The sequence below is a fragment of the Tenebrio molitor genome, unplaced genomic scaffold (assembly GCF_963966145.1).
Source record: "Tenebrio molitor unplaced genomic scaffold, icTenMoli1.1 SCAFFOLD_199, whole genome shotgun sequence".
Classification (NCBI taxonomy): domain Eukaryota; kingdom Metazoa; phylum Arthropoda; class Insecta; order Coleoptera; family Tenebrionidae; genus Tenebrio; species Tenebrio molitor.
Genome location: NW_027184115.1, coordinates 20,951 through 45,883, shown reverse-complemented (window position 1 = coordinate 45,883; position 24,933 = coordinate 20,951). Strand labels below are relative to the sequence as shown.

The following is a 24,933-nucleotide window of genomic DNA, read 5'->3' as shown; positions in this document are numbered from 1 at the left end:
TCTAAGCTATCATCATTCTGTAATGATGTGTATGTATGACTAGAGATAGACTTGTATTGAGGCTAACTTATATATGTATCTTGTTGTATGAGAACATGTTAAGTATTACGACACTTCATCTATGTGTAAGGTAACTATGACTAATGGGCTACCGAGAGTACAGCGTTAGAGCCATGCTATACAGCAATTCGTCTATGTTGGAATCCTATAGCGGCAGACAAGAAACACATGATGACTACAACTCGTGCTTGGTTAGGGCCGGTAAGTTGTGACAACTAATTACTTGTCTAGTCCTGAGGCCAACAAGAACTTCTCTTACGTTATGATTAAGTACAAGATATTACCATTAAAGTCCATACTCTTATACAGTTGATTCCATATCATACTATTCAATACATTCCTATTCAACTCAATACTGTATTACTATTGTGTTACTTATCTACTCAAGACCATTCAATACATTCATTACTTTTCATACTGTTTACCCATTCAACCTGTATTATGTTCATATGCGTTCATTCCTTTGATATGTCAACCTATGGCGGTGGTACCCTTTCGGACTACTACCCCATATATATATATTAAAAGACTGAACAGACTGACTTAGAAGTGATCTGTGAATTCCCCCTTTTTCACAACAGTGCCCTTCCGTCAATTCCTTTAAGTTTCAGTCTTGCAACCATACTCCCCCCAGGGCCCAAAAACTTCAATTTCTTTCGAACGCTGAAAAGAATACAGACTTCTAACCAACGATCAGTCGGCATGGTTTACGGTTGGGACTACGACGGTATCTAATCGTCTTCGATCCCCCAACTTTAGTCCTTGATTAACAGGAACATTCTGGACAAAAGCTTTCGCATTTGAGTGTCTTTGCCGGGTCTCAGAATTTCACCTCTCTCCAGCAAGTACAAGTGTCCCCGACTGCCCTTATCAATCATCCTAATCAACAAACATTCGGCATGTTTATTGACAGTTTAAATGTGCTATTCCATGCTAGATAGTTCACACATATCGCGTGCCTTAGGCGCCTCCATTTTCTCAAGGTAACAAGTTAAAGGTTTAAGTTGCATCCTTTGCAGGTTGCTTTCAAACCAATTGATATCTAACTCTACGGACGCTTTAACTGCAGCAACTCAAATATATGCTATTGGAGCTGGAATTACCGCGGCTGCTGGCACCAGACTTGCCCTCCAATTGTTACTCGTGAAACGATGTAATTTTCACTCATTGCAGTCATAAAACAATTTGCTTTATGCCACTATTTTTGTTCACTACCTCCCCGTGTCGGGACTGAGTAATTTGCGCGCCTGCTGCCACCCTTAGATGTGGTAGCCGTCTCTCAGGCTCCCTCTCCGGAATCAAACCCTAATTCCCCGTCACCTGTAATAGCCTTGGTAAGCCAATACCTTACCAACCAAGCTGATAGGTCACAAACTGAAATGAGTCCTCGCTAAAGCGATATCTGAGTCTATCCGATCACCTAGAGCACATAAGTGCTACCGAGTTTTACTAAAGACCAATCACGCATGAAATGCGACATGTATTAGCTTCAGATTTTCCATGGATATCCATTGAAGAATTGTCTCATTGTTATAATAAGTGTTTTAATGAGCTATTCGCAGTTTCGTCGTGTGAAAACTTATACTTAGACTTGCATGGCTTAATCTTTCAAACAAGCATATGACTACTGGCAGGATCAACCAGATTACTTAATGATTAAGTATGTTAGTATGTTCAAGACAATACCATCATTCTTACTACTGCTCCAATAAATCAATAAACACCCTTCTAGAGTATCTCTTTGTCTGTCCTTTTTACTCACAGCATTAACCAATCAAATTTTACACTTTTTCACTCTTCCTATTTTTTGGGCCAGTTTTCACTTGCCCCTATATATATATATTAAAAGACTGAACCGAACCTCTCCGGCCAAAACAATTTTTTTCCGCACTTTTGTCCCGCACTTGACGATACCTTTTTTTTTTTGGACTTGACGATACTTTCTTTTTTGAACTTGACGATACTTTTTTTTTAGGACTTGACGATACTTTTTTTTCGGACTTGACGATACTTTTTTTTCGGACTTGACGATACTATTTTTTTGAACTTGACGATACCTTTTTTTCGGACTTGACGATACTATTTTTTTTTAACTTGACGATACTTTTTTTCGGACTTGACGATACTATTTTATTTGGACTTGACGATACTATATTTTTTTGCTTAATAAGCTGCCAACTCCTTGTCGTTCCCGGTTAGTCCCCTAGACCGGTACTACACAGGCCTTATGTTTCTTAGCAATGGAGTTCGAAAGGGATCCCGCAGATTAAACATAGTGTGGTCGGCAGCTGATATATCAACCGCCGACGTTGGATGATATCCGGACCTGCTTCTGATGCATGACACTTGTCGTGAAGCATGACACTTGACGATACCCAAAGTGGACGTTTGAAATTCAAGTGTTAAGCCTCAATTGATCGCAGTTCAAAGACTGCTCTCAAATGTACAACGTCTTCTTGAGTATCAATCGTATTTTGATATCATAACTAATCGTAAAGTCTTTCAATTTAGTATCTGACCTTTACAGACTAATACATCCTTTCTCAAGTTAGGATTTTGACTTAGAGGCGTTCAGTCATTATCCATCAAACGTAGCTTTGCGTCTTTGACTTTACAGTCAAACGCTTAACCAGCGGTTTGAATCAACGGTTCCTCTCGTACTAAGTTGATTAACTCTTTTGATGCGTGTATAAGTAGGATAAAACTAACCTGTCTCACGACGGTCTAAACCCAGCTCACGTTCCCTATTAACGGGTGAACAATCCGACACTTTGAGACTTCTGCAACTCAATGATAGGAAGAGCCGACATCGAAGGATCAAAAAGCAACGTCGCTATGAACGCTTGGCTGCCACAAGCCAGTTATCCCTGTGGTAACTTTTCCGTCACCTCTAGCCAGAATCTTTCTGGGCTTAAAGGATCGATAGGCCATGCTTTCGCAATTCTTATTGATGATACAAATCCGAATAATGCTAACTTTTCTCCTTTCGGTCTACAAGAGATTTCTGTTCTCTTTGAGTTAACCTTAGGGCATCTGCGTTGATGTTTAGCAGATGTGCCGCCCCAGCCAAACTCCCCATTTGATAATGTCCTCAGTGAATGTCATTTACACTTTAGATTCGAGTATCTGCAAAGCAGACTCACTAATTCCGAGTGAGCAAAGCCACATTAGAAGCCGTGGTATTTCACTGTCGCATTAGATGCTCCCACGTATGCTACATCTTCCAAGTAGTTTTACAATATCAAACTAGGTCAAGCTCAACAGGGTCTTCTTTCCCCGCTTATATTGCCAAGCCCGTTCCCTTGGCTGTGGTTTCACTGGATAGTAGTTGGGGACAGTAGGAATCTCATTGATCCATTTCATGCACGTCATTAATTAGACGACGAGGCATTTGGCTACCTTAAGAGAGTCATAGTTACTCCCGCCGTTTACCCGCGCTTATGCGAATCTCATCACAATAACATTCAGAGCACTGGGCAGAAATCACATTGCGTGTATAGTTTTTCAACTTTACACAATGCTTTGTTTTAATTAAACAGTCAGATTCCTCTAGTCAACACCAGTTCTGGATATGTCATAATTGTAACTTAACAAGTTAAGTCACTGACGTCCAGAGCCAATCCTTTTTCCAAAGTTACAGATCGAATTTGCCGACTTCCCTCATCTACTTTATTCCACTTAACCATAGGCTATTAACCTTGGAGACCTGATGCGGTTTAGGGTACGGTTATCAACAATAGTAAATAGTAATCGAAATTTCAAGGTTCAAATAGGTTGGCGTAAGATTCCATTGAGAATAGAACATGTCCGACTTTTTATCTTTTTCGCTAACTAAATCAATTCAAAAGATTCAAGTCATTGTCAAGCGTCGCAAGCGCCTGCTGCCAAACTATCTGAAGAATCAATCACTTTTTGTCACCAAACTATCGTTTGTAGTAACGGAATATCAACCGTTATTCCTTTCGGCAAAAATCAAATAGATTTAGAATCAACATGACCTGCCTTAGGACCGACTCACCCGAGCACAATTACTGTTCTCTCGGAACCCTATTCCACACGGCCGTTGTGTGTTTCACACAACTTTAATTACTACCACCAAGATCTGCACTAAGAATCGCTCAAATCACGTTCACACATGACTGTAATTGCAATTCTCACGCCCTCCTACACAGACTTCAGCTTTTGAAATCTGGTTTAGAATCGGTGAGATGCTTCAGCGCCATCCATTTTCAGAGCTGCTTCATTCGGCAGGTGAGTTGTTACACACTCCTTAGCGGATTTCGACTTCCATGACCACCGTCCTGCTGTCTCAATGAAGTAACATCTTTTGGGTGTCTCGTTTGCATCTACTTAGGCACCTTTGCTAAACGGTAGGAGCATCCCTCATCGCCAGTTCTGCTTACCAAAATTGGCCCACTTGAAAATATAATTGATAAAGCATTCGAAATTAAATCAAATACCTTCGAAACTATTTCAAGTTTGAGAATAGGTCAAAGGCCAAAAGGCCTCCGGATCCTCTAATCATTGTCTTTACCAGTTTCAACTTTACTATTTTCAGCTATCCTGAGGGAAACTTCGGAGGGAACCAGCTACTAGATGGTTCGATTAGTCTTTCGCCCCTATACTCGAATTTTACGAACGATTTGCACGTCAGTATCGCTTAAAGCTTCCATCAGAATTTCTTCTGACTTCACCTTATTCAAGCATAGATCACCATCTTTCGGGTCTGATCACTACTACTCTAACTCAATAGATTATTGGTCTGTTTTGAAAATCACTTTGATTTCTCTACGCATTCCAGTTTATCACTGTTCTGCTCGCAATAGTGAACAACTCCTTGGTCCGTGTTTCAAGACGGGTCTAATCTTAACGTGAATAGATAACTTCCTCAAAAGAGATCTACGTTTACGTGTCAATTAGCTTCCACGATCATGGTTTCAGGTCTTTTGATACTCCTTTCAGAGATCTTTTCAACTTTCCCTCACGGTACTTGTTCGCTATCGATCCTTTGACAGTATTTATGCTTCGGTGAAGATCACCACCTTTCACACTTCACTCTCAAGAAGCGCTACTCTAATAAATGGACTTTAACAAACAACATAGACAGCCCTAATGACGTATCATCATTTATTCAACAACATTCAAATTGTTTAGACTGTCATGATGCTCGTTACCCCTTAGTGTACAACTCTCGATAGAGATTAACACTTTGGCATTTTCTTTTTTCGCTCGCCGCTAATAAAAGAATCTCAGTTGATTTCTTTTCCTCAGCTTATTAATATGCTTAAATTCAGCTGGTAGCTCTCAACAGATCTGGACAAAAACTGACTGGTGGCAAATCGATATTTACATATAAGACTATGCCAGTTGGAGTATGTCTATCAAACATATTTTTCCTGCTAATGAATCAAATTGTCACAGATTCGCCGATGTAAATCAGCGAAGCTAATTTACCTTAGAATTCAAAATGTCTACATCCAATCAATGATGGTCGCGAGTTATCGTATCTTAACACGTTCTTCATCATTTCAAAGGTCTAGTCATCCACCATTATCGCTTTTAATTTACAAAGAATGAATTAGTAATCAGAATCATATTTTCAACGTTGTTATTGTTATTAAATAATCCATCCGCAGGTTCACCTACGGATACCGTGTTACGACTTCTTCATCCTCTAAACAGTTAGGCTCACGTTGTTTCACAATAGACCGAAGTCTTTCGATCCACAAAATTCACCTAACCATCCAATCGGTTGAAGCGACGGGCGGTGTGTACAAAGGGCAGGGACGAAATCAACTCAAGATAATGACTTGCGCTTACTAGGAATTCCTCGTTTATGACGGACAATTACAACCGACAATCCCCACCTTAACACGCTTTGAAGATTCACAACATCGTTTCGATATTGGTACTCGTTGTGCATGTTATTGTAGCACACGTGCAGCCCAGGTTATCTAAGGGCATCACAGACCTGTTATTGCCTTGATCTTCCCAATGTTTGGAACATTGAGTCCCTTTAAGACTCTTCCATTTAAGATAACAGTCGAGAATTAAAGGTCAAGGTCTCGTCCGTTATCGGAATAAACCAGACAAGTCACCTCACCGACTAAGAACGGCCATGCACCACCACCCATAGAATTTAGAAAAATCTTTTAGTTTGTCAATCATAACTATGTCCGGACCTGGTAAAATTTCACGCGTTGAGTCGAATTAAGCCGCAAGCTCCACTCCTGGTGGTGCCCTTCCGTCAATTCCTTTAAGTTTCAGTCTTGCAACCATACTCCCCCCAGGGCCCAAAAACTTCAATTTCTTTCGAACGCTGAAAAGAATACAGACTTCTAACCAACGATCAGTCGGCATGGTTTACGGTTGGGACTACGACGGTATCTAATCGTCTTCGATCCCCCAACTTTAGTCCTTGATTAACAGGAACATTCTGGACAAAAGCTTTCGCATTTGAGTGTCTTTGCCGGGTCTCAGAATTTCACCTCTCTCCAGCAAGTACAAGTGTCCCCGACTGCCCTTATCAATCATCCTAATCAACAAACATTCGGCATGTTTATTGACAGTTTAAATGTGCTATTCCATGCTAGATAGTTCACACATATCGCGTGCCTTAGGCGCCTCCATTTTCTCAAGGTAACAAGTTAAAGGTTTAAGTTGCATCCTTTGCAGGTTGCTTTCAAACCAATTGATATCTAACTACGGACGCTTTAACTGCAGCAACTCAAATATATGCTATTGGAGCTGGAATTACCGCGGCTGCTGGCACCAGACTTGCCCTCCAATTGTTACTCGTGAAACGATGTAATTTTCACTCATTGCAGTCATAAAACAATTTGCTTTATGCCACTATTTTTGTTCACTACCTCCCCGTGTCGGGACTGAGTAATTTGCGCGCCTGCTGCCACCCTTAGATGTGGTAGCCGTCTCTCAGGCTCCCTCTCCGGAATCAAACCCTAATTCCCCGTCACCTGTAATAGCCTTGGTAAGCCAATACCTTACCAACCAAGCTGATAGGTCACAAACTGAAATGAGTCCTCGCTAAAGCGATATCTGAGTCTATCCGATCACCTAGAGCACATAAGTGCTACCGAGTTTTACTAAAGACCAATCACGCATGAAATGCGACATGTATTAGCTTCAGATTTTCCATGGATATCCATTGAAGAATTGTCTCATTGTTATAATAAGTGTTTTAATGAGCTATTCGCAGTTTCGTCGTGTGAAAACTTATACTTAGACTTGCATGGCTTAATCTTTCAAACAAGCATATGACTACTGGCAGGATCAACCAGATTACTTAATGATTAAGTATGTTAGTATGTTCAAGACAATACCATCATTCTTACTACTGCTCCAATAAATCAATAAACACCCTTCTAGAGTATCTCTTTGTCTGTCCTTTTTACTCACAGCATTAACCAATCAAATTTTACACTTTTTCACTCTTCCTATTTTTTGGGCCAGTTTTCACTTGCCCCTATATATATATATTAAAAGACTGAACCGAACCTCTCCGGCCAAAACAATTTTTTTCCGCACTTTTGTCCCGCACTTGACGATACCTTTTTTTTTTTGGACTTGACGATACTTTCTTTTTTGAACTTGACGATACTTTTTTTTAGGACTTGACGATACTTTTTTTTCGGACTTGACGATACTTTTTTTTCGGACTTGACGATACTATTTTTTTTGAACTTGACGATACCTTTTTTTTCGGACTTGACGATACTATTTTTTTTGAACTTGACGATACTTTTTTTCGGACTTGACGATACTATTTTTTTTTAACTTGACGATACTTTTTTTCGGACTTGACGATACTATTTTATTTGGACTTGACGATACTATATTTTTTTGCTTAATAAGCTGCCAACTCCTTGTCGTTCCCGGTTAGTCCCCTAGACCGGTACTACACAGGCCTTATGTTTCTTAGCAATGGAGTTCGAAAGGGATCCCGCAGATTAAACATAGTGTGGTCGGCAGCTGATATATCAACCGCCGACGTTGGATGATATCCGGACCTGCTTCTGATGCATGACACTTGTCGTGAAGCATGACACTTGACGATACCCAAAGTGGACGTTTGAAATTCAAGTGTTAAGCCTCAATTGATCGCAGTTCAAAGACTGCTCTCAAATGTACAACGTCTACTTGAGTATCAATCGTATTTTGATATCATAACTAATCGTAAAGTCTTTCAATTTAGTATCTGACCTTTACAGACTAATACATCCTTTCTCAAGTTAGGATTTTGACTTAGAGGCGTTCAGTCATTATCCATCAAACGTAGCTTTGCGTCTTTGACTTTACAGTCAAACGCTTAACCAGCGGTTTGAATCAACGGTTCCTCTCGTACTAAGTTGATTAACTCTTTTGATGCGTGTATAAGTAGGATAAAACTAACCTGTCTCACGACGGTCTAAACCCAGCTCACGTTCCCTATTAACGGGTGAACAATCCGACACTTTGAGACTTCTGCAACTCAATGATAGGAAGAGCCGACATCGAAGGATCAAAAAGCAACGTCGCTATGAACGCTTGGCTGCCACAAGCCAGTTATCCCTGTGGTAACTTTTCCGTCACCTCTAGCCAGAATCTTTCTGGGCTTAAAGGATCGATAGGCCATGCTTTCGCAATTCTTATTGATGATACAAATCCGAATAATGCTAACTTTTCTCCTTTCGGTCTACAAGAGATTTCTGTTCTCTTTGAGTTAACCTTAGGGCATCTGCGTTGATGTTTAGCAGATGTGCCGCCCCAGCCAAACTCCCCATTTGATAATGTCCTCAGTGAATGTCATTTACACTTTAGATTCGAGTATCTGCAAAGCAGACTCACTAATTCCGAGTGAGCAAAGCCACATTAGAAGCCGTGGTATTTCACTGTCGCATTAGATGCTCCCACGTATGCTACATCTTCCAAGTAGTTTTACAATATCAAACTAGAGTCAAGCTCAACAGGGTCTTCTTTCCCCGCTTATATTGCCAAGCCCGTTCCCTTGGCTGTGGTTTCACTGGATAGTAGTTGGGGACAGTAGGAATCTCATTGATCCATTCATGCACGTCATTAATTAGACGACGAGGCATTTGGCTACCTTAAGAGAGTCATAGTTACTCCCGCCGTTTACCCGCGCTTATGCGAATCTCATCACAATAACATTCAGAGCACTGGGCAGAAATCACATTGCGTGTATAGTTTTTCAACTTTACACAATGCTTTGTTTTAATTAAACAGTCAGATTCCTCTAGTCAACACCAGTTCTGGATATGTCATAATTGTAACTTAACAAGTTAAGTCACTGACGTCCAGAGCCAATCCTTTTTCCAAAGTTACAGATCGAATTTGCCGACTTCCCTCATCTACTTTATTCCACTTAACCATAGGCTATTAACCTTGGAGACCTGATGCGGTTTAGGGTACGGTTATCAACAATAGTAAATAGTAATCGAAATTTCAAGGTTCAAATAGGTTGGCGTAAGATTCCATTGAGAATAGAACATGTCCGACTTTTTATCTTTTTCGCTAACTAAATCAATTCAAAAGATTCAAGTCATTGTCAAGCGTCGCAAGCGCCTGCTGCCAAACTATCTGAAGAATCAATCACTTTTTGTCACCAAACTATCGTTTGTAGTAACGGAATATCAACCGTTATTCCTTTCGGCAAAAATCAAATAGATTTAGAATCAACATGACCTGCCTTAGGACCGACTCACCCGAGCACAATTACTGTTCTCTCGGAACCCTATTCCACACGGCCGTTGTGTGTTTCACACAACTTTAATTACTACCACCAAGATCTGCACTAAGAATCGCTCAAATCACGTTCACACATGACTGTAATTGCAATTCTCACGCCCTCCTACACAGACTTCAGCTTTTGAAATCTGGTTTAGAATCGGTGAGATGCTTCAGCGCCATCCATTTTCAGAGCTGCTTCATTCGGCAGGTGAGTTGTTACACACTCCTTAGCGGATTTCGACTTCCATGACCACCGTCCTGCTGTCTCAATGAAGTAACATCTTTTGGGTGTCTCGTTTGCATCTACTTAGGCACCTTTGCTAAACGGTAGGAGCATCCCTCATCGCCAGTTCTGCTTACCAAAATTGGCCCACTTGAAAATATAATTGATAAAGCATTCGAAATTAAATCAAATACCTTCGAAACTATTTCAAGTTTGAGAATAGGTCAAAGGCCAAAAGGCCTCCGGATCCTCTAATCATTGTCTTTACCAGTTTCAACTTTACTATTTTCAGCTATCCTGAGGGAAACTTCGGAGGGAACCAGCTACTAGATGGTTCGATTAGTCTTTCGCCCCTATACTCGAATTTTACGAACGATTTGCACGTCAGTATCGCTTAAAGCTTCCATCAGAATTTCTTCTGACTTCACCTTATTCAAGCATAGATCACCATCTTTCGGGTCTGATCACTACTACTCTAACTCAATAGATTATTGGTCTGTTTTGAAAATCACTTTGATTTCTCTACGCATTCCAGTTTATCACTGTTCTGCTCGCAATAGTGAACAACTCCTTGGTCCGTGTTTCAAGACGGGTCTAATCTTAACGTGAATAGATAACTTCCTCAAAAGAGATCTACGTTTACGTGTCAATTAGCTTCCACGATCATGGTTTCAGGTCTTTTGATACTCCTTTCAGAGATCTTTTCAACTTTCCCTCACGGTACTTGTTCGCTATCGATCCTTTGACAGTATTTATGCTTCGGTGAAGATCACCACCTTTCACACTTCACTCTCAAGAAGCGCTACTCTAATAAATGGACTTTAACAAACAACATAGACAGCCCTAATGACGTATCATCATTTATTCAACAACATTCAAATTGTTTAGACTGTCATGATGCTCGTTACCCCTTAGTGTACAACTCTCGATAGAGATTAACACTTTGGCATTTTCTTTTTTCGCTCGCCGCTAATAAAAGAATCTCAGTTGATTTCTTTTCCTCAGCTTATTAATATGCTTAAATTCAGCTGGTAGCTCTCAACAGATCTGGACAAAAACTGACTGGTGGCAAATCGATATTTACATATAAGACTATGCCAGTTGGAGTATGTCTATCAAACATATTTTTCCTGCTAATGAATCAAATTGTCACAGATTTGCCGATGTAAATCAGCGAAGCTAATTTACCTTAGAATTCAAAATGTCTACATCCAATCAATGATGGTCGCGAGTTATCGTATCTTAACACGTTCTTCATCATTTCAAAGGTCTAGTCATCCACCATTATCGCTTTTAATTTACAAAGAATGAATTAGTAATCAGAATCATATTTTCAACGTTGTTATTGTTATTAAATAATCCATCCGCAGGTTCACCTACGGATACCGTGTTACGACTTCTTCATCCTCTAAACAGTTAGGCTCACGTTGTTTCACAATAGACCGAAGTCTTTCGATCCACAAAATTCACCTAACCATCCAATCGGTTGAAGCGACGGGCGGTGTGTACAAAGGGCAGGGACGAAATCAACTCAAGATAATGACTTGCGCTTACTAGGAATTCCTCGTTTATGACGGACAATTACAACCGACAATCCCCACCTTAACACGCTTTGAAGATTCACAACATCGTTTCGATATTGGTACTCGTTGTGCATGTTATTGTAGCACACGTGCAGCCCAGGTTATCTAAGGGCATCACAGACCTGTTATTGCCTTGATCTTCCCAATGTTTGGAACATTGAGTCCCTTTAAGACTCTTCCATTTAAGATAACAGTCGAGAATTAAAGGTCAAGGTCTCGTCCGTTATCGGAATAAACCAGACAAGTCACCTCACCGACTAAGAACGGCCATGCACCACCACCCATAGAATTTAGAAAAATCTTTTAGTTTGTCAATCATAACTATGTCCGGACCTGGTAAAATTTCACGCGTTGAGTCGAATTAAGCCGCAAGCTCCACTCCTGGTGGTGCCTGTTAGCTCATTGAGCTATCACTTCGTGTTGTGCTCTTGACGATACTTGGTCTATTACTACTTTTGTTTATTTGACATTATGTATACTTGACGATACCTATGATTTGTTCACTCGATTTTACTCTAAGGCAAAGACTTGACGATACTTAATTGTTTGAAACTGGTGTCATTCTAACCAGTGTATGGTATCATTGAATGACACCGGTATATGTTTGTGTATCAAAAGATCGTTGACGATTTGACCTATGTGCATCCGTGACATTGTATAGAAGTGAATGTTGTGTTATTGAAAATACAGCGACTAGGCCATGCAATACTGCAATCCGTTGCCCTGGACCTATAGCGGTCAACCAAAGAACGCATGATACCTATAGCTCGTGCTTGTGTAGGGCCGGTAAGCCACGGTAACTAATTCAATGGTCTTCCTGGAGGCCAGGACAAGCTTCCCATACGCTTGGATACAAGTATCCTATTAAGTATACAATTACATTACAGATCAAGTCCATTCGATTGTCCAGTTGCTCAATAGTATCCAATGTACCGAAATTTTGTACAAGAGGGGTACGTGTGTTATGTCCTGGAGGGAGACAGTCTCCACACGTACCAATTTGCAAACCAGAATTTTAACCATAATTTGAGTCAACCAACGTTTCAACCATCAGAAACGATTTTGCAGATCACTAATTTTGCAACAAATGCCAAGCGAGTCCAAATTCAGCATGAAGACGAAGAGATCTACCAGCAGTAAGACTAAGAAAGTGGTCTCCGATCGAGATCAGGAGTTGAAAGCACTTTTGAAGGCGTCGAACAAATTGCAGGAGAAGATCGCAACTCTACTGGATGCAAGACCGGTGGAGGACAAGTCGTCGGAAGAGGAGAAGAATGATTCTGACTCGAGTGATCCTAGTAGCTCGTCAGATGAAGATAGTTCGTCGTCCGTTATGTCTTCGGACACATCCTCTACCAGCTCGCATCAGTCCAACAGACATAGACTGGATCTACTACGAGAAGCAAGACAGCCAAGAACCTATGCCGACCACCACATGACTAGAAGGCTCATCAAGGAGTTGAATATCAAGGAATCATTCAACCCAAGGCATGAAAAAGCCTATGATGACCAACTAGATCTGCTGGAGCGTTTGACACGCGCGAAAGGGTTCGAAGTCAATCTACTACCTCAAGTCATCACAAGTGTTGCGGACGACAACGTGCTTTACCGTATCAATAAGCATGCGTTACATCAAGTTCACTCATGGTCGAAGTTCAGAGATCGTCTTGCAAAGAAACTATATCCGTATAGCAATGAGATCGATGTCGTAGCCCAGAGTCTGAGTGAGACTGAAGATCGGGAAGACGCAGAAGACTTGGTTATGTGGTTCGAGAAAACGGTACAACGTTACCACATGCTGAGACGAAGGTGGAAGCATCCTAATGCATTCCATAACCATCAGTTGAAGCAAGCTCTTCTGAATAAATTATGCGCACCTCTCCAAGCCGAAGCCATGAGATCGGACTGGCGTCAATGGGACCTAGACCGGTTCATTCAATTTGTGTTGAAGTGTAACGATGATCTGGCGAGACGTCAGCGCCGACGAGGACCTAAGGTTGGTTTGGTTGCTGCAGTGCCTACTCGAGATATACCGATGCAGACTGGCTATAACGCTGGGCGTTCGTCAGTAAGAAACGCTATTGATAGATTTAATCAACCTCCAGCTGATCAATTCTACGAAACTGGGGAAATCCCGGAAACTCCTCGCACCAATATCCCTGATAAGAATCCGGTTCCGTATCCGTGCCGCTGGTGCAAGTCACCCCAACACGGGTCGCGCGATTGTCCTACGAAGCCTACGTGTAAGGTTTGTGGAAAGAAAGGCCATGATGAGAGTAGCTGCTACCGAGTCACTAGACAAGGCAAGTTGGCTACTCAACAGATCACTTTTACTAATACCCCTCAAGGTATGGTAGTCAATATGAGAGAAGACAGTTCGAACCTGGCGGTGCTGGAAGGTCTGTCAAAGTACTTCAATGATGCGTGTGAACGTGTCAAAGAAGCTAAATCTAAGGCTGTTGCTAAGAAAGCTGAAACTGCTACCGAAAAACCTCAGCTAGCTGGAGCAGTAAATGTAACTACTGATGAAGAAAGCGGTGGACTCTACGGAAAGTTCATGATTGGCAACAGGGACATCGTTTGTTTGGTGGATCCTGGTGCTGATAAGAACATCATGAATTGGAAGACGTTAGAGAGTCTACCCATCGAATACAAATGTTTATGGAAACCGATAGAAGAAGGGCAGATGACATTGAATTTCGTAGAAGGGTCATGTGTCGTTACTGGATCTATCGAACTACCGGTTACCTCACCACTCGGCAATGTGGAGATGGAATTCTACATTGTGAAAGAGGCTCGGCTCAATATACTAGGCAATCCCTGGATGAGAGCACTAAAAGCTGCAATATGCTTTAGAGAAGATGAAGTCCGGAATGACGTAGGAAAACTATCTTTGTTTACGAAAGAGGTTATACCCTACTCGGATGTCTTCAACGTCGCTACGAAAGTTGTAGATGTCAATGTCATGGCTGACTTGCAACAGAATTTTGGCATACAACTCATGGATGATGTCAAGTCCAACATCGTTACTATACTCGAACGTTACTCTGAAGTCTGGCGTACAACTAGAGTTGCTTGTTCTAAAAACTTCATATACCGAATTGATACGGGTAATGCCAGTCCCATAGTTGAACCACATCGACACTTCGCACCTAAGACACTTGAAGAACTTAAACGATTGACAAGAGACCTACTGCAAGCCGGAGCGATAAGAAAATCCAATTCAAATTGGCTCTCACAACCGGTAATTGTGTCGAAGAAGGATGGATCTAGTCGGTTGTGTGTTGACTTCAGATCGTTAAATGCCGTCACCAAAGCGGATCCTTTCAATGCACCGGACGCTGCTGCAGTTATTAGACAGCTGGGTCATGCCCGAGTCTTCATCGTCATGGATCTCAAAAACTCATTCAATCAAATGAGAATACATCCTGACGATAGGTGCAAGACAGCGTTCTGGACCCCTCTAGGTCAAATGGAATGGCTCGGAGTACCGTTTGGTTTGTTGAATGGCACGTCGGCTTTGGCAAGATGGTTATACTTGAACGTCATTGATCTGGAAGGCGTAGCCGTATACGTTGACGATATCGTCATTCATGCGGATGACGAAGCCACGTTACTAAAATACTTCGAAGCTATGATGAAAAGGCTGCATGAAATCGGAGCTTACATAAATGTTACCAAATGTAAGTTTGGTGTGGATGAAATTGAGTTCTTAGGATTCAATATCAAAGGAGGACGGCTTACTCCACCAACTGAATCCATTAAAGCCATCAACGCAATAAAACTACCTTACGATACCACTACTATTCGACGATTCTTGGGTATGGTTGGTTACTTCCGAAATTTCATCAAGGATTTCGCGAAGATAGCTGGACCATTGTATGAACTACTACAGAAAGAGGTTACTTTCAAGATGACAGATGAACGAGTCGCTGCGTTTGATCTACTGAAAAAGGCATTAACCGAGTGTCCTGGACTGGCCAACCCACATCCATCGTGGCCATATGTCCTCGATACGGATGCTTCTACGACAGCGATTGGTGCTTGTCTCATGCAGATGGATGAACAAAACAACCTACATCCAGTCCGATTCGGTTCGCGTCGACTCACTCCTGCCGAAAGAAACTGGCCTATATACGAACTTGAAGGCTTCGCAGTAGTCCACTTCATACTCGCGTTCCGACCATATCTTATTGGTAGAACTTTCACTGTGAGATCTGATCACAAGCCACTTCAGTGGTTATGGAAGATCGACAAGCCACGTCTAGCCAGATGGTCAATGGCTTTACAGCAATTTGACTTCAAGATCGTGTACAATCCAGGTACGGCACAGGAACAAGTCGATATATTTACCAGAGACATCGATTTTACTACTGCGGATGAGTATGTAGACCGGCATCTCGGAATGGTAAGTGTCGAAAAACCTGTAGACGACCGTGCTGCACGACAACTTGATAGGTTGGTTGGAACGGAGGTAGTGTCGATACCCGTCAAAACAAGGTCTAGTGTTGATACCACAGTTATACCAAATCTTGCGGTGGACAACAACTTCCCAACCATCGAAGAGTTCATTGATGCAGCAAAGGAAACTACGACTGTTCCTGATGGATGTATCATACAAGAGCAACTACTGGTACAGACAAAGTCTGGTCTGATGTACGTACCAGAAAACTTAAGAGCTCGAATCTTGTTCTACTACCATTACAGTAGAGTCGGGGCACATCAAGGTGCACAGAAGATGATCGTCAGAATCAAGAAACACTTATACTGGCCCTTGTTAGCCAAAGATTGTGTCGATTTTACCGCTGGTTGTCTGACTTGTCAACGGCGCATGAATGTCGTTAATCTAGTTGGCAAAGGTGTGTTACTATCTACTGACTTCAACATCTTAGTATCCGTCGACGCAATCGGACCATTCATGGTATAAGAAGAAGTCCTACAATCTAATCACCATGATTGACAACCTAACTAAATGGGTTGAGGTTGGCATACTTGAAGATGGTACTGCTCTGACCGCATGGAACTTGGTTTATTCCATGTGGATCTGTAGACTTGGCGTACCAATGAAGATACTTACTGATAATGGTGCCATGTTTACTGGTAGAGACTTCTGTGACAAAATCGAATCGTTGGGCATTCGAACCAGTAATGCAACACCTCAATACCCTCAAGGTAATTCGATGGTGGAATCGTTCCATCATTTCCTGAAGGGAGCACTATCGCGCACCAGTGTGAACAACTGGTCTTTTGAAGAAGTACTTGCCTCAGTACTCTACGCCTATCGGTCAACACCTCACATATCCACGGGCGAATCACCATACAGACTACTCACGGGAAATGACATGGTTCTTCCACACTTTCAATCGTGGACCAACTATGAAACACTAGACTCACGGGCAGCACATCGGTACAGTCTCATTACGCAATTACGTTACGAAGCGTTTGAGCAAGCCATCAGTCGCCAAGCGCTATCTACCATGAAGAAGGATGATAGGAAGTTCGAACTAGGTGATGTCGTAATCTACCAACTGACTAAGAAAGACAGTGAAAAGTTAGTTAAATACTATGGTTCCGACAAGCTCATGCCTACTTGGTCTGAACCAATGCGCATCACCAAAAATACTACATCCACAACAAGGCACCTACTTACTTGAGTCAGTTTGGCATAAAGGCTTTAAACGCCAAGTCAACAAAACGCAGGTGCGTAGCTTCTACCCGATGCCGGATCCTCGTTTCGATGAGTGGTACCGTACTGAAGTGGCCAGAGACCGTCAATACCAGACGGAAGGTTCAGCTCCAGAACAACAGCGTCGAGAGAGGTTGGAAGCAGCCGAGAAGTTAGGTATACGTGATGAGCGTGGTAGGTTTGTTGGTGGAGAAAGAGCTCTTGGAGTTGCAGTGGAAAGGGACACACATGATTGGTTGTACCCTGGAAACAAGTTTAAAGACTTGATCATTCCACCTGAGGTATCAGAGAAGGTGTCGGTTGAACAAGGTTCGCAGACTGAAATCACCCCCAAAGAAGAAGAATCGAAGGAGGTAGAAGCAGCAAAGCCGAGGAAGAGAAGACGTAAGAACGTCAACGTCGTGCTTACTATGCTACCAAATCTACATCCGCCGGAAGGGGCATGTTAGCTCATTGAGCTATCACTTCGTGTTGTGCTCTTGACGATACTTGGTCTATTACTACTTTTGTTTATTTGACATTATGTATACTTGACGATACCTATGATTTGTTCACTCGATTTTACTCTAAGGCAAAGACTTGACGATACTTAATTGTTTGAAACTGGTGTCATTCTAACCAGTGTATGGTATCATTGAATGACACCGGTATATGTTTGTGTATCAAAAGATCGTTGACGATTTGACCTATGTGCATCCGTGACATTGTATAGAAGTGAATGTTGTGTTATTGAAAATACAGCGACTAGGCCATGCAATACTGCAATCCGTTGCCCTGGACCTATAGCGGTCAACCAAAGAACGCATGATACCTATAGCTCGTGCTTGTGTAGGGCCGGTAAGCCACGGTAACTAATTCAATGGTCTTCCTGGAGGCCAGGACAAGCTTCCCATACGCTTGGATACAAGTATCCTATTAAGTATACAATTACATTACAGATCAAGTCCATTCGATTGTCCAGTTGCTCAATAGTATCCAATGTACCGAAATTTTGTACAAGAGGGGTACGTGTGTTATGTCCTGGAGGGAGACAGTCTCCACACGTACCAATTTGCAAACCAGAATTTTAACCATAATTTGAGTCAACCAACGTTTCAACCATCAGAAACGATTTTGCAGATCACTAATTTTGCAACAGTGCCCTTCCGTCAATTCCTTTAAGTTTCAGTCTTGCAACCATACTCCCCCAGGGCCCAAAAACTTCAATTTCTTTCGAACGCTGAAAAGAATACAGACTTCTAACCAACGATCAGTCGGCATGGTTTACGGTTGGGACTACGACGGTATCTAATCGTCTTCGATCCCCCAACTTTAGTCCTTGATTAACAGGAACATTCTGGACAAAAGCTTTCGCATTTGAGTGTCTTTGCCGGGTCTCAGAATTTCACCTCTCTCCAGCAAGTACAAGTGTCCCCGACTGCCCTTATCAATCATCCTAATCAACAAACATTCGGCATGTTTATTGACAGTTTAAATGTGCTATTCCATGCTAGATAGTTCACACATATCGCGTGCCTTAGGCGCCTCCATTTTCTCAAGGTAACAAGTTAAAGGTTTAAGTTGCATCCTTTGCAGGTTGCTTTCAAACCAATTGATATCTAACTACGGACGCTTTAACTGCAGCAACTCAAATATATGCTATTGGAGCTGGAATTACCGCGGCTGCTGGCACCAGACTTGCCCTCCAATTGTTACTCGTGAAACGATGTAATTTTCACTCATTGCAGTCATAAAACAATTTGCTTTATGCCACTATTTTTGTTCACTACCTCCCCGTGTCGGGACTGAGTAATTTGCGCGCCTGCTGCCACCCTTAGATGTGGTAGCCGTCTCTCAGGCTCCCTCTCCGGAATCAAACCCTAATTCCCCGTCACCTGTAATAGCCTTGGTAAGCCAATACCTTACCAACCAAGCTGATAGGTCACAAACTGAAATGAGTCCTCGCTAAAGCGATATCTGAGTCTATCCGATCACCTAGAGCACATAAGTGCTACCGAGTTTTACTAAAGACCAATCACGCATGAAATGCGACATGTATTAGCTTCAGATTTTCCATGGATATCCATTGAAGAATTGTCTCATTGTTATAATAAGTGTTTTAATGAGCTATTCGCAGTTTCGTCGTGTGAAAACTTATACTTAGACTTGCATGGCTTAATCTTTCAAACAAGCATATGACTACTGGCAGGATCAACCAGATTACTTAATGATTAAGTATGTTAGTATGTTCAAGACAATACCATCATTCTTACTACTGCTCCAATAAATCAATAAACACCCTTCTAGAGTATCTCTTTGTCTGTCCTTTTTACTCACAGCATTAACCAATCAAATTTTACACTTTTTCACTCTTCCTATTTTTTGGGCCAGTTTTCACTTGCCCCTATATATATATATTAAAAGACTGAACCGAACCTCTCCGGCCAAAACAATTTTTTTCCGCACTTTTGTCCCGCACTTGACGATACCTTTTTTTTTTTGGACTTGACGATACTTTCTTTTTTGAACTTGACGATACTTTTTTTTAGGACTTGACGATACTTTTTTTTCGGACTTGACGATACTTTTTTTTCGGACTTGACGATACTATTTTTTTTGAACTTGACGATACCTTTTTTTTCGGACTTGACGATACTATTTTTTTTGAACTTGACGATACTTTTTTTCGGACTTGACGATACTATTTTTTTTTAACTTGACGATACTTTTTTTCGGACTTGACGATACTATTTTATTTGGACTTGACGATACTATATTTTTTTGCTTAATAAGCTGCCAACTCCTTGTCGTTCCCGGTTAGTCCCCTAGACCGGTACTACACAGGCCTTATGTTTCTTAGCAATGGAGTTCGAAAGGGATCCCGCAGATTAAACATAGTGTGGTCGGCAGCTGATATATCAACCGCCGACGTTGGATGATATCCGGACCTGCTTCTGATGCATGACACTTGTCGTGAAGCATGACACTTGACGATACCCAAAGTGGACGTTTGAAATTCAAGTGTTAAGCCTCAATTGATCGCAGTTCAAAGACTGCTCTCAAATGTACAACGTCTACTTGAGTATCAATCGTATTTTGATATCATAACTAATCGTAAAGTCTTTCAATTTAGTATCTGACCTTTACAGACTAATACATCCTTTCTCAAGTTAGGATTTTGACTTAGAGGCGTTCAGTCATTATCCATCAAACGTAGCTTTGCGTCTTTGACTTTACAGTCAAACGCTTAACCAGCGGTTTGAATCAACGGTTCCTCTCGTACTAAGTTGATTAACTCTTTTGATGCGTGTATAAGTAGGATAAAACTAACCTGTCTCACGACGGTCTAAACCCAGCTCACGTTCCCTATTAACGGGTGAACAATCCGACACTTTGAGACTTCTGCAACTCAATGATAGGAAGAGCCGACATCGAAGGATCAAAAAGCAACGTCGCTATGAACGCTTGGCTGCCACAAGCCAGTTATCCCTGTGGTAACTTTTCCGTCACCTCTAGCCAGAATCTTTCTGGGCTTAAAGGATCGATAGGCCATGCTTTCGCAATTCTTATTGATGATACAAATCCGAATAATGCTAACTTTTCTCCTTTCGGTCTACAAGAGATTTCTGTTCTCTTTGAGTTAACCTTAGGGCATCTGCGTTGATGTTTAGCAGATGTGCCGCCCCAGCCAAACTCCCCATTTGATAATGTCCTCAGTGAATGTCATTTACACTTTAGATTCGAGTATCTGCAAAGCAGACTCACTAATTCCGAGTGAGCAAAGCCACATTAGAAGCCGTGGTATTTCACTGTCGCATTAGATGCTCCCACGTATGCTACATCTTCCAAGTAGTTTTACAATATCAAACTAGAGTCAAGCTCAACAGGGTCTTCTTTCCCCGCTTATATTGCCAAGCCCGTTCCCTTGGCTGTGGTTTCACTGGATAGTAGTTGGGGACAGTAGGAATCTCATTGATCCATTCATGCACGTCATTAATTAGACGACGAGGCATTTGGCTACCTTAAGAGAGTCATAGTTACTCCCGCCGTTTACCCGCGCTTATGCGAATCTCATCACAATAACATTCAGAGCACTGGGCAGAAATCACATTGCGTGTATAGTTTTTCAACTTTACACAATGCTTTGTTTTAATTAAACAGTCAGATTCCTCTAGTCAACACCAGTTCTGGATATGTCATAATTGTAACTTAACAAGTTAAGTCACTGACGTCCAGAGCCAATCCTTTTTCCAAAGTTACAGATCGAATTTGCCGACTTCCCTCATCTACTTTATTCCACTTAACCATAGGCTATTAACCTTGGAGACCTGATGCGGTTTAGGGTACGGTTATCAACAATAGTAAATAGTAATCGAAATTTCAAGGTTCAAATAGGTTGGCGTAAGATTCCATTGAGAATAGAACATGTCCGACTTTTTATCTTTTTCGCTAACTAAATCAATTCAAAAGATTCAAGTCATTGTCAAGCGTCGCAAGCGCCTGCTGCCAAACTATCTGAAGAATCAATCACTTTTTGTCACCAAACTATCGTTTGTAGTAACGGAATATCAACCGTTATTCCTTTCGGCAAAAATCAAATAGATTTAGAATCAACATGACCTGCCTTAGGACCGACTCACCCGAGCACAATTACTGTTCTCTCGGAACCCTATTCCACACGGCCGTTGTGTGTTTCACACAACTTTAATTACTACCACCAAGATCTGCACTAAGAATCGCTCAAATCACGTTCACACATGACTGTAATTGCAATTCTCACGCCCTCCTACACAGACTTCAGCTTTTGAAATCTGGTTTAGAATCGGTGAGATGCTTCAGCGCCATCCATTTTCAGAGCTGCTTCATTCGGCAGGTGAGTTGTTACACACTCCTTAGCGGATTTCGACTTCCATGACCACCGTCCTGCTGTCTCAATGAAGTAACATCTTTTGGGTGTCTCGTTTGCATCTACTTAGGCACCTTTGCTAAACGGTAGGAGCATCCCTCATCGCCAGTTCTGCTTACCAAAATTGGCCCACTTGAAAATATAATTGATAAAGCATTCGAAATTAAATCAAATACCTTCGAAACTATTTCAAGTTTGAGAATAGGTCAAAGGCCAAAAGGCCTCCGGATCCTCTAATCATTGTCTTTACCAGTTTCAACTTTACTATTTTCAGCTATCCTGAGGGAAACTTCGGAGGGAACCAGCTACTAGATGGTTCGATTAGTCTTTCGCCCCTATACTCGAATTTTACGAACGATTTGCACGTCAGTATCGCTTAAAGCTTCCATCAGAATTTCTTCTGACTTCACCTTATTCAAGCATAGATCACCATCTTTCGGGTCTGATCACTACTACTCTAACTCAATAGATTATTGGTCTGTTTTGAAAATCACTTTGATTTCTCTACGCATTCCAGTTTATCACTGTTCTGCTCGCAATAGTGAACAACTCCTTGGTCCGTGTTTCAAGACGGGTCTAATCTTAACGTGAATAGATAACTTCCTCAAAAGAGATCTACGTTTACGTGTCAATTAGCTTCCACGATCATGGTTTCAGGTCTTTTGATACTCCTTTCAGAGATCTTTTCAACTTTCCCTCACGGTACTTGTTCGCTATCGATCCTTTGACAGTATTTATGCTTCGGTGAAGATCACCACCTTTCACACTTCACTCTCAAGAAGCGCTACTCTAATAAATGGACTTTAACAAACAACATAGACAGCCCTAATGACGTATCATCATTTATTCAACAACATTCAAATTGTTTAGACTGTCATGATGCTCGTTACCCCTTAGTGTACAACTCTCGATAGAGATTAACACTTTGGCATTTTCTTTTTTCGCTCGCCGCTAATAAAAGAATCTCAGTTGATTTCTTTTCCTCAGCTTATTAATATGCTTAAATTCAGCTGGTAGCTCTCAACAGATCTGGACAAAAACTGACTGGTGGCAAATCGATATTTACATATAAGACTATGCCAGTTGGAGTATGTCTATCAAACATATTTTTCCTGCTAATGAATCAAATTGTCACAGATTTGCCGATGTAAATCAGCGAAGCTAATTTACCTTAGAATTCAAAATGTCTACATCCAATCAATGATGGTCGCGAGTTATCGTATCTTAACACGTTCTTCATCATTTCAAAGGTCTAGTCATCCACCATTATCGCTTTTAATTTACAAAGAATGAATTAGTAATCAGAATCATATTTTCAACGTTGTTATTGTTATTAAATAATCCATCCGCAGGTTCACCTACGGATACCGTGTTACGACTTCTTCATCCTCTAAACAGTTAGGCTCACGTTGTTTCACAATAGACCGAAGTCTTTCGATCCACAAAATTCACCTAACCATCCAATCGGTTGAAGCGACGGGCGGTGTGTACAAAGGGCAGGGACGAAATCAACTCAAGATAATGACTTGCGCTTACTAGGAATTCCTCGTTTATGACGGACAATTACAACCGACAATCCCCACCTTAACACGCTTTGAAGATTCACAACATCGTTTCGATATTGGTACTCGTTGTGCATGTTATTGTAGCACACGTGCAGCCCAGGTTATCTAAGGGCATCACAGACCTGTTATTGCCTTGATCTTCCCAATGTTTGGAACATTGAGTCCCTTTAAGACTCTTCCATTTAAGATAACAGTCGAGAATTAAAGGTCAAGGTCTCGTCCGTTATCGGAATAAACCAGACAAGTCACCTCACCGACTAAGAACGGCCATGCACCACCACCCATAGAATTTAGAAAAATCTTTTAGTTTGTCAATCATAACTATGTCCGGACCTGGTAAAATTTCACGCGTTGAGTCGAATTAAGCCGCAAGCTCCACTCCTGGTGGTGCCTGTTAGCTCATTGAGCTATCACTTCGTGTTGTGCTCTTGACGATACTTGGTCTATTACTACTTTTGTTTATTTGACATTATGTATACTTGACGATACCTATGATTTGTTCACTCGATTTTACTCTAAGGCAAAGACTTGACGATACTTAATTGTTTGAAACTGGTGTCATTCTAACCAGTGTATGGTATCATTGAATGACACCGGTATATGTTTGTGTATCAAAAGATCGTTGACGATTTGACCTATGTGCATCCGTGACATTGTATAGAAGTGAATGTTGTGTTATTGAAAATACAGCGACTAGGCCATGCAATACTGCAATCCGTTGCCCTGGACCTATAGCGGTCAACCAAAGAACGCATGATACCTATAGCTCGTGCTTGTGTAGGGCCGGTAAGCCACGGTAACTAATTCAATGGTCTTCCTGGAGGCCAGGACAAGCTTCCCATACGCTTGGATACAAGTATCCTATTAAGTATACAATTACATTACAGATCAAGTCCATTCGATTGTCCAGTTGCTCAATAGTATCCAATGTACCGAAATTTTGTACAAGAGGGGTACGTGTGTTATGTCCTGGAGGGAGACAGTCTCCACACGTACCAATTTGCAAACCAGAATTTTAACCATAATTTGAGTCAACCAACGTTTCAACCATCAGAAACGATTTTGCAGATCACTAATTTTGCAACAAATGCCAAGCGAGTCCAAATTCAGCATGAAGACGAAGAGATCTACCAGCAGTAAGACTAAGAAAGTGGTCTCCGATCGAGATCAGGAGTTGAAAGCACTTT

General features: G+C 41.5%; 6 pseudogenes; all 6 read right to left on the bottom strand.

The window, feature by feature from the left end:
• Window positions 1-2,229: 2,229 nt before the first annotated feature.
• LOC138140742 (5S ribosomal RNA) lies at window positions 2,230-2,349 on the bottom strand (annotated as a pseudogene).
• A 97-nt stretch (window positions 2,350-2,446) lies between these two features.
• LOC138140749 (large subunit ribosomal RNA) lies at window positions 2,447-5,382 on the bottom strand (annotated as a pseudogene).
• A 2,548-nt stretch (window positions 5,383-7,930) lies between these two features.
• On the bottom strand, window positions 7,931-8,050 carry LOC138140753 (5S ribosomal RNA; annotated as a pseudogene).
• Window positions 8,051-8,147: 97 nt separating this feature from the next.
• On the bottom strand, window positions 8,148-11,083 carry LOC138140745 (large subunit ribosomal RNA; annotated as a pseudogene).
• An 8,983-nt stretch (window positions 11,084-20,066) lies between these two features.
• On the bottom strand, window positions 20,067-20,186 carry LOC138140752 (5S ribosomal RNA; annotated as a pseudogene).
• A 97-nt stretch (window positions 20,187-20,283) lies between these two features.
• On the bottom strand, window positions 20,284-23,219 carry LOC138140744 (large subunit ribosomal RNA; annotated as a pseudogene).
• Between the last annotated feature and the right edge of the window lie 1,714 nt (window positions 23,220-24,933).